General features: G+C 37.1%; 1 pseudogene; it reads right to left on the bottom strand.

Moving 5' to 3' along the window:
* Positions 1–4399: 4399 nt before the first annotated feature.
* On the bottom strand, positions 4400–4498 carry LOC145621685 (small nucleolar RNA R71; annotated as a pseudogene).
* Between the last annotated feature and the right edge of the window lie 4448 nt (positions 4499–8946).

The following is an 8946-nucleotide window of genomic DNA, read 5'->3' as shown; positions in this document are numbered from 1 at the left end:
AGATTATGACATTTTACGACCGTCTTTGACGGTCGCAAACGATTTATTTTAATTTGGAATTATTTTTAATTGTTCAAACATCCTAGCGACCGTCTAAAAGGCTAAAAACGGTCGTAAAACGGTCGCAAATTTGCGACCGTTGTCAAAGCAGTCGTAATATTGCGACCGCATAAAAAACGGTCGCAAAATTTGAATTTTGCGACCGTTTTTCGGACGGTCGTAAAAAAACGGTCGCAATTTAGCCGAATTTTAGTAGTGCACAAGAGTTGTGTCATTAATCTTTTTTCAAACATATATAACAAGTTGTTAAGGTTAAAAAATAATTATTATTTTACTTTTTTCTATACTTGGCTATTGAATGTGATAATTAGAAGGGTAGTGGATAAAAAGAGGGTAGATTGGTTATCTTAGGATGGGAGTAAGTTTCTATAATTCTCATTATTTTGGTAATAAGTATCCATCTCTTTGTTTTACTCATGCTACCTGCCTACCTCTATCTTAATAATTTCAATTGTTAAATTACCACATTATCTCTTTTCGTGCAGCTTGCTATTTTGATATTATAAACAATCAAAGGTGTTAAGCTCATATCAACCGGTGTTATTGTTATAATACTGGTAGCGTTGGTGAAAATCTATACTTTGCGGATTGAGTTCTTGTTGCTACTATCTCTTTCCACTATTATAATTATACTTTATTCCATTACAGTTAAACATTGCTATTGATTTTACTTCTTTATTTTTTTTGTTAATATAGTAACTTGTATGTTGTATAAGTTGTATGATTAATTATTACTTTATTAATGGGGTGTAATGTGATAGATTTGCATGCATGTCTACTTGTTATGTATATACATATATATACATATATACATATGTATGTATATACATATACATATGTATATAGATACATATACATACATATACATATACATATATATATATGTATGTATCTACATATATATATATATATATACATATATACATATATATATGTCATGTATATATATATATATATATATATATATATATATATATATATATATATATATATATATATATATATATATATATACATATACATATATATATACATATACATATATATATATATATATACTACTTGAACAGTATGTGGTTATGGCTCTAAGCCTTTTGCTTTCTATTAATTGAAATTTTAATTATGACTTAATTGAAATATGGCTTTTAATTAGGCTTGATAGGTGTGTAAATTTGTATCATGGATATTGAAAAGAGATGGGTTCATATGCCAAGAAATTGTCCAGAATATAGGGAAGGAGTAGACCAGTTTATAAATTCTGTTGTAAATGCTTCAGCTTTAAATGGGAGGATTACATGTCCATGTAGGAGATGTTCTGTTACTGTGTATCTTGAAACTAAAGATGTTAGTCAGCATTTATTTTGTGAGGGTTTTGATAGAAACTATGCTAATAGTGTATGGGTTTTTCACGGGGAAGAACCTTCACCATCAGGCTTCTTAGATGATGAATCTCATAGTGATGAGGAGTCAAATCTTAGTATTGATGATATGCATGGATTACTTCATGATGCTTTTGGGTTTCCTAATTTTGGTGATAGCATAGGTGAATATCCTGAATCTGGTGAGGGGGGGTTGAAGTTAGAAGCTGAAAAGTTTTAAAAGCTTATGGAAGATGCTAAAACTAAATTATATCCTAGATGTGATAAATTTACTACTTTGTCATTTATTCTTCGACTTTATCACATGAAATGTTTGCATCGTTAGAGTGATACATGCTTGAATGGTATGCTACAATTCTTTAATGAGCTTCTTCCTAAAGGTTCAAACTTTCCAAAGAATCTTTACCAAATGAAAAAAGTCCTAGCAGACTTAGGTTTGGGATACACTAAAATTGATGCATATCCAAATGATTGCATGTTGTATTGGAAAGAGAAGGTTAATGATTAAATTTGTACTATGTGTAATGTTTCGAGATGGAAAGATCCAGCAAAGGTGCTACGTCATTTCCCCCTCATACCACGGTTAAAGCGTCTTTTTATGTCATCTAAAACATCTAATTTAATGAGATGGCATAAAAAGGGACGTAGTAAGTGATGAGTGACATTTATGGCACTCATTTGATCTCTTTTTGGATGAATTTCATTTCATTTTATAGCTCTTTTCTTTAGTTTTCTTTAGTTTTGTTCTTTATTTCTTCATTTTGTGCTTTTCGTAGTTAGTTTCTTTATTTTGTGCATTTTCTCGTTTATTTGTTGTTTTTCTCTATTATTTGCTTCTTTTCTTTTGTTTGTAGGTTATGATCGATTGTCCAAGAATTCCCGAGCTTTCCTTCAACGGTTATCATTGCTTTTGATGCCTTGTGCTAGTGCATTGAGCTTCAAGTCAAGAGGGACTCGAAGAGCAAGCTTCAAGACCGGTGTAGACACCATTTATGCCTTGTGCCCACCAAAATTGTCAAAAACTTGCTGCCTACTTCGTTCCCCCATCACCATCACCAAAGGTGTGTGCACCGGATGAGGTAGGATGAAGAAAGGATGGGAGCATACCCACGTAGGTGCGGGCGCACAAGAGGGATGTGCGGCCGCACAGGTGGCGCGTGCGAGCGCACCCACATGGGTATGTGCTCGTGCGCCCCTTTCTCTCTCCTACGTGCGACCGCACCGGCGTGGGTCTATTTTTGGACGTCATAACGGACTTCTCCCTTGTATATATAGTTATTTCCTTCTATTTTTGGACAAGTTTTTACATTAGATTTCATTTGCCTAGTTTTTTATTAGAATTTTAGAGAGAGAAACTCAAGATTGAAGAGAGAGAAACTCATGGTGTATTGTTGATGATTCAAGATTTCTTCATTGTAATTGATCTTTGATCAAGTTTGTAAGGATTACTCATCTTTGATTTCAAATATAAGTTTGATTTTAGTTGATTTCATTTGTTTTTCACATGATTGTTGATTGTTTGATGTTTGATTGAAGTTTGATTGAAGTTTAATTGATTTTTGCTTTGATCTTTAGATTTCTAATATGTTGATGATGAAATTGTTGATTAATGTTGTTTTGATCTTAATTTCTATGGCTAGTGAGTAGTTTACTTGCTAGGGTAATGGTGAAGCATGTATGAGTAATGGATTAGAGTAATTGGGGATAATTAATGGAGTTGATGATGTGATTAAACTTGGTTGATGATTCATGTCCATGTGTGTAATTGATTGAAGCTTGGCCATCTTTGATTGTTGCACTAGATTGCATTGTAAGCTCACATTGATACGGACCATTGATTTGTGACTTGCATTTTCACGATTGAGGTATCTTGTGATGTTTCCTAGTTAGAGTTTATCGTAGCTGACGCTAGTTAGACCTCTAGGAGAATAGCTTGATATGCTCTTTTGGATGCATGTTTCATATTCCCTCACATCGATTGACTTAGTTGGTTTGACCTCCCCAATTATCCTTCTCCATTGCAATTACATGTGGATCCATTCCCCTAGTGCCTATTACCTTTGATTTCGTACAAGTTCATTTGCATTATTAGCTTTAGCTTTAGTTCTTCCTATAAACCCCGCTCTAGACTTCGGAGTAGCTTAACATTAGGAAATAGACTTTCAATTACCATTCCCTTGGGTTCGACCTCGACTTACTACTATACTCATATAAGGGTTTGTTGAGTTTATAAATATTGTTTGATTGGGTGGGGAAGGTAGCCAAACGACCTACCATTTCAACGCCCGTCAAAATGGCGCCGTTGCCGGGGACTGGTGTCTTGATTGTGTATTTTTGTTGAGTTTATTTCATTTTATTTGCAAAAATACAAAAAGATTTTACTCTTTAGGCTACACTTGTAGCCGTGCTACTAATATTTTCTTTGAGTTTTGTATGCATAGATCCCGAGATCGTCCCATTGTTCCCCTTGATCCAGAAATTTAGAAAACTCTCTCAAGGAGGAGAGTAGCTAATAGATCCTTGGGTTATAGTTCTTCAAGCGAAGAAGAGATTGAAGAAGAGCAAGGCATGGGAGAAAATTCGAGAGTGCCCTTGAAAGAGCTAGGAGTGCCCGGTGCATATAGGTATGAGAGCGGCATAGCTCCACCTACAACACCGGCAAACGACTTTGAAATTCGGCCGGCAATGATCACCTTAATTGAGAGGAGACAATATAGTGGGGCTAAGAATGAGAGCCCATTGAACCATCTTAAAGAGTTTGAAAAATATTGCAACACCATCAAAGTCAATGGAGTTTCTCAAGAGTTTATCCGCCTCAAGTTGTTCCCCTTCTCTCTCATAGGAAGATCTTTGGAGTGGCTAGACAAAGAAATGAAGCCCAACTCCTTGAGAACATGGGATGATGTCACAAAGGCCTTCTTGTCCCGTTTCTACCCACAAAAGAAGACGACGGAGGCAAGAGCCTTAATTCAAGGGTTCAAGCAAAAGCCAAATGAAAGCCTTTACGAAGCATGGGAGAGATTTAAAGAGTATCAAAGAGAATGTCCTCACCACGGAATCCCAACATACCAAGTGATCCAAATCTTCTATGGTGGTTTAAGTCCCCAAGGCAAGTCATTCCTTGATGGAGGGGCCGGTGGTCCTATCATGAACAAGACCGAAGAAGAAGTGGTGGACATTATTGAGGATGTGGTGACATATTATAGAGATTGGCAAGAAGGAGAGAGAGAGTCTACAAGCAAGAGTGGCTCAACGATCTATTCGGTAGATCACCTCAATGCAATCAACAATTTGTCTTCTCAAATTTCAAATCTAGGGAAGGAGATGACATCAATCAAAGCAAAGCTTGAGAGTGTGACCGTGAATTCTTTAAGTCTTCCCTCCCAAACCAAAGGGAGAGGTACAATCTCTAACTCTTCTCCTTCTACTTCTAATAACATGCTAAGTGGTTGTGTGTTTTGTGATCTATGTGGTTCCTATGATCATGATTTTTCTATGTGTTCACAAGCTTTTGTTGATGGATGTGATGATGTTGAAAATAATGAATGTGAACATGTGAACTTTGTGTCTAATGCTAATGGTGGTCAAAGGTTTGAAGGACCTAAGAATTTTGGTAATAGAAATTCTCACCCTAAAGGAAGTGGTTTTGATAATTATAACAATGGGGGATATAGGAACCAAGGAAACCAAGGTTTCCGAGGCAACTATAACCATCAAGGTTATAATAATAAAAATGCTAGCCATGGGTATGGCAATCAAAACCAATCTCAAGGTTTTGGTAACCATTACCAAAACAATGACAATAGTCAAGGTAGAGGAAGTTGGAACAACAACAAAAATAGGGGAAATTTCCAAAACAATAATAAAAGAGGACCCCCATTTCGGTTTTGCTCCAAAGTCCCAACCACATGGTGAGAATTCTTATTCCCAACCATCATCTTTTAAAACAAACTTGGAAGAATTGATTGACAATCAAACTAAGATCATTAACACCTACATGGCGGTTAGTGATAAGAAGTTCAATGAGATGATGACTCACAATAAGATGCTTGAGACTCAAATAACCAACTAGCAAACACCTTCAAGGACTATGCTAGTCCTTTTTCTTTGCCTTCCCAAGGTGTTGAACTGAAGAAACCCGTATATTCTATTACCACTAGTTGTGGGAGTGACCTTAGTGAGGGAGTTTCTTGTTCAATGGAGGGAGAAGATGAGAGGAGTGCCTTGGAGAATGAAGTTGAAAGGGTTGAGTCCAAGGAGGTCTATTGTGAGGAGGAGGAAAAAGAAAAGAATGTTGTTGAGAAGATTTGTGAGGAGGAGAGATTTCCCGATCTACCTTACCCCCAAAAAATTATTAAGGTTTAAAATGGATGAGCAATTTGGGAAGTTCCCTGAAGTTCTTAAGGAAGTTCATGTTTCCACACCTTTTACCGAGCCAATTCCCCAAATGCCTAGGTACTCTAAGTTTCATAGGGAGATTCTAGAGGAGAAGGAAGAATTTAATGAGGGCAATTTGGTGGAAGGAGGGAAATGTTTTAGTGCACTTATCCATGATGAGCTTCCGGAGAAAATGGAGGATCCGGGAAACTTTTCAATTCCTTGCAAGATCAAGAAAATGATGTTTGAGAATGCTCTATGTGATCTAGGAGCTAGTGTGAGTATCATGCCTTATTCGATTTTCAAAAGACTTGATTTAGGTGAGCTTCTACCATCCAATATAACCCTTCAATTAGCCGATCGATCTATCAAGATTCCTAAGGGGAGAGTTGAGGATGTACCGCTTAAGATTGGAGAGTTTGTTTTTCCCGTAGATTTTGTGGTCTTAGAGATTGAGGAAGATGAACATATTCCTATCATCTTAGGGAGACCTTTCTTAGCTACCTCGGGAGCTTTGATAGATGTGAAAGGAGGCCGCATTACTTTGAGATGTGGTAAGCAAGAGGAGAGTTTTAAGTTGAAACCAATGCATGAGTCTCTATCTTTTGTGCAAGATATAATATGTGCTAGTTTCTCTCGTTCTATTGATAATGTATGCATGATTGATTCTTCTACTAACAATGCTCTTAAGAATTTTGATAATGTTCTTGCAAGTTTTGATAGCATGAAGGTTAGTGAAGAAGAAATTGTGATTCCCAAGCTAAAGGATGAGGAGGAAGTTGAGATTCCAAGTTGGTTTGAGCTTATTTCTCAAGAAGAAAAGAAAGTTTCTATGGTTGTGGATGTTGAAGTTCCATCTACATCGAACAAAAAGCCAAAGAAGAAGGCTCGTGATTCAAAGAAGTTGAGAAAGAGGAAAAAGTTGAGAAAAGAAAAATGTGAATTTGAGAAGAATTTCATGGAAGTTTCATCAAGCAACAATAGGGGGTTTCTTAAGAATGAAGAGGATTTTGCTCTTTCTACTACCTTGAAGAAGGTGGTGTTCTTTGACCCTCCATGATTTGGAAGAAGGGTCGAGCTTAGGACCTTAACCAAGCGCTTCCCGGGAGGCAACCCGGAGTTTCTTACCTTTCTTTTTGATTTTTGAATTTTTTCTTGTTTTTCTCTCTTTTATTACCTTTTCTTTTCTTTCACTTTTCTACTTGTTTGGATTTTTAGGATGAACTTTTCGGAATTGGATTTCTTCAAGATAGCATGATGAATGGAAGGTGTTTGCGGCGCTTATCATGGTTTTGTTCGATTCCAATCGAAATTTGAGGTAAAAGGGGTAAGAATTTTAGGGAGGTAAGTTAGGAAATTCATGCTTTGAAAATTGAAGGAAGTTGATGCCTAGTGAGTTCTTGTGGTGGGTACATGAATCTCTAACTTTAAGCTCACTAAAAATGTATTTTGCTACTGCCTATGTTGGTGTTCATCACCATCATGATTTATGTACGCACCCAAGTGGTCAGTGAGCATCAAAGAAAGAAAAAAAAAAGAAGGGGTGAGCCTTATGTGCGGGCGCACCAGCAGGATGTGCGGCCGCACACCTGACTGGTGCGGGAGCACATAAGGTGAGTGCGACCGCACATAGCTGGCCGTTCTCCTCCTTATTTCTCCTTCTTCTTCCTTCCTCTTTCATTTTCTCATTCCTCCTTCATATCTCACGAGCGTACCCCCTCTCAAACCCTTATGCACGCACCCTTCTCACCTCCATTCACCATCAAATCTTCATCAAATTTCCATTAATTTCACTCCAAATTCACTCACAAACCATTCTACTCATCAAATTTCACACAATTTGACCCAAATAAACCCTTAATCTCTCTCCTCCATTGTTGGGCAAAAATTGGAGCTTTTGTGTATGTTTGGAATTGGTGGCTCTAACTTGCTCAATCTTGCTTCTTGTATAGTATAATCATATTTCCTTACTTCAATTTTGTTAATTATATCATATATTTGCTAATTGAATTTTTTATATGAGCATGAACAGTAGTAGTATGGGTTTTGTGATTTTTGATGCTTGATATTGATTTTAGATGAGATTTTGTGATATTTGATGCTTAAAATTGCATAATATTGTGTTGTTTGTTGATTTTGTAGCTCTTGTCATCATTTTTGGTTGATAATTCTTGAGTTTGAAATTTGGAATTTTGGTAGTAAGTTGTTGAAGTTGGTATTGGTTGTTTGGTTGTTCATTGAATTGTTGAAGGAGGTTGTTCTTGGTTATTTGGTGTTATTGGTTTGATTGGATTGATCTTGGTTGAAGAAAGTGTGGTCTTGTGTATTGAAAATTTTGGAAGTAAGGTGTGGTTCTTGGTGTGGTGTTCCTTGGAATATTGGTATTGTTCTTGATTGTTTGATTTGGTGATTATCCTAGCCTCAAAATGTTTAAAATCTTCAAAAAGGTCACCAAAAAGCGAAAAATTGATGTTTCCATCGAAGAACCCCGACCTAGTACATCTTCCTGACCTAGCACTTCTTCTCGACCAAGCACATCTTCACCCTCCTCTCAAACTCGTTCACCAACCCCTCTACCCAAAAAGAAAAACCTCACTCCCGAACAAAAGACCATATACCAACAATTCAAAGAAGAAAGAACCCTAAAGCCGACCCGCCACTATCTCCAACGAGACATGACAAATTTAGGGATAGATGAGGATGTGAGGTCTTTGCTCCTTAATTTGAGAATGTGGACTTTCATCACCAACGCCTACCGCACCTATAGGGAGCCAACTTTGGAATTCTTGGCTACCTTAGAGATTGTGCCCATGGGAGGGCAATATCGGGTGCGATTTCAAATCTTCAGCCATTTCTTCGATCATTCGTTGGAAGAATTCAATGCGGCATTGGATTTTGATCCTCATGGGGATATTCTAAATGTGGAGCCGTACATCTTCCCGGAGTATGATCACAACTCTTGGTGGGAGGATATTTCGGGGCGCAATGAGTTCATCACGAATAAGGCCAAGATCTCATCGGTGTACCAACCTTGTCTTCGGAAAGTACACCGCCTTTTGGGGTACGTTGTGTTTCCCAAACAAGAGTTGGGAAAAATGAGCAAATTGGAGCTTAAAGTACTTTGGTTGGC

The sequence above is a fragment of the Chenopodium album genome, chromosome 27, assembly GCF_948465745.1.
Source record: "Chenopodium album chromosome 27, dcCheAlbu1.1, whole genome shotgun sequence".
NCBI lineage: Eukaryota > Viridiplantae > Streptophyta > Magnoliopsida > Caryophyllales > Amaranthaceae > Chenopodium > Chenopodium album.
The sequence above is the reverse complement of the archived record's forward strand: the minus strand, read 5'-3'. Positions and strand labels throughout refer to the sequence as shown.